We start from the raw sequence: 2032 nt of genomic DNA, 5'->3' as shown, positions 1-2032 counted from the left end.
TTTGAGAGAGAGAGAGACACAGAGAGACAGGGAGGGTTGTTGATTGGGGTTTCAGGAAACATCAGGGCTGCTTTTATCCCAAAGTCTCATGTTCCTTCTGCTACATCCACACCACTTTCCCGCTTACTGGATGTTCTGACCTTTGGTCACGTTGTCGAGTTTGTGCCATTATGTTAGGAAGCAGTCCCACATGGAGGGAATGGGCTTTTTAAAAATAAACAGCAAATAAACCAGGGTGTTATCACATACAAGGCAATGCATGCTTTTAGGGGGAGGGGAAGTGGTGTTAATCTGCCTGCATGATCCTTTTATAGTCCACCCCATTGCCTTGGGAATGATCACACACATCCCAGTTCCCTCCCCTGCTTAGCTTGCCACCCGAACACACAACATACACAAGTTGCTTTTCTCTCTGTCCCAGCATGTTGACACCATGCCAGATCCTTATTCTATTTTTAAAGCTGAATCTCATTTAAAGAGAGATAAACAAGACAGCATCCTAGTTTGCTTCCAAATGAAGAATTACAAGCAGCTTTTTTAATCTAAGAAAGCGGAGTACACTAAAGGCTAAAGTAGGATCAATTCCACTTCTCAAAGGCTTCACTTGGACTGGAAACATGTGCTGATTTCTCTCAGATTTATAAATGATATATTTCATTTTGTGTGACGTCTTGACATTACTTGACATTTCCACATCCAAACACTCTCTTGACTTGTCAAAGTAGCACATTTTAGTTCGTTTGTGGGTGCCTTACAGCATTCAATAGGGGTGTTTCGACCTCTCTATTCCCCTAGAAATACATACTATGATTTTTTTTTTGGTTGCATAGTCTCTATGTTTTTCTTCCAGCAACTTCTTTTTTCAGATTAAAAAAATCTCTAGAGGGATATTTATAAATACGAGCCAGTGTTATACAGTGGTTTAAGCATTAGAACATTACGGAAAATCAGGGTTCAAGTCCCAACTCAGCCATGAAACTCACAAAGCAAGTCACACTCTCTCAACCTCAGAGGTAGGCAAAGGCAACCTTCTTTTGAACAAATATTTCCAAGAAACCCTGTGATAGGTTCATCTTACTGCCACCATAAGTCAGAAAAAAACTTGAAGACATATAACAATAGTGCTAAAATGATCTACTGCCATGGTGCTATTTTCCCTTTGTTTTCACCGATGCATTATGTGTTGGAGGCAATGTGATTTTGGTTTAAGAAAACAAACAGGAGTAAAACTTCAGTACTATAACTCTGTTTCTCTCTTTAAAATCTATAGCACAAAAGAAGTAGACTCCTGTGCTCAGTAAGAGCCCCATACAGAAGTGCTAGTCAATTTGAGAAATCAAGTGGTGGAAATTTCCACTGTTGATCTCCCAAATATGCCATCCCAATTCAGACAACACAGGCTTCCATTTGACATTTTCATGCCTCCCACCTTTTTCCCCCCAGACCTTGAAAAACTTGCTGAGGAAGCCAAGGACAAGAATGAGGGTGCATTTCTCTCTCCATGCCCAGAAATACGCCGCTCTCTCCATGCCCAGAAATACGCCACTCAAACCTATTTTATATATACACCATCCTAGTTCTCAAGACCCTTCTACACAGAACAAACCAGGATAAAAAGGGTGGTGGCAGCTAAATGGCATTTAATGAGATTGCACACTGATTCATATTAAGAGCTGAAAAACACGTGTTAAAAAGTGCTCGCTTCGGCAACACATATACTAAAATTGGAACGATACAGAGAAGATTAGCATGGCCCCTGTGCAAGGATGACACGCAAATTCATGAAGCGTTCCATATATTTGCATTACTGTATATGCCTGCAGTCAAGAAAAGACTGTGACTTCATTCCTGTATGCTGGTGCTGACTGTTCCAGTACATATTCACATTTTAAAACCCCAAAACAGCTAATGAGGGCTGTAAACAAATGGAGCCACAGACACACAGGTGGCTAAATAGAAGCACAATTGGAAAGCAATTACAATGATAACTCTCTCCAACTATTCATCTATTCTGGTGTTTATGAAATTAAAC

The 2032-nt window shown here is 40.4% G+C and overlaps 1 non-coding gene across 1 annotated transcript; it reads left to right on the top strand.

The window, feature by feature from the left end:
* The first annotated feature begins 1694 nt into the window (after nucleotides 1-1694).
* On the top strand, nucleotides 1695-1801 carry LOC137097462 (U6 spliceosomal RNA). The gene has a single exon (XR_010910222.1). It is a non-coding gene; the product is annotated as a U6 spliceosomal RNA (small nuclear RNA).
* The last annotated feature ends 231 nt before the right edge of the window (nucleotides 1802-2032 follow it).

This window comes from Anolis sagrei, chromosome 6, assembly GCF_037176765.1.
Source record: "Anolis sagrei isolate rAnoSag1 chromosome 6, rAnoSag1.mat, whole genome shotgun sequence".
Classification (NCBI taxonomy): domain Eukaryota; kingdom Metazoa; phylum Chordata; class Lepidosauria; order Squamata; family Dactyloidae; genus Anolis; species Anolis sagrei.
Note: the sequence above shows the minus strand (reverse complement) of the source record. Positions and strands in the feature narration are given on the sequence as shown.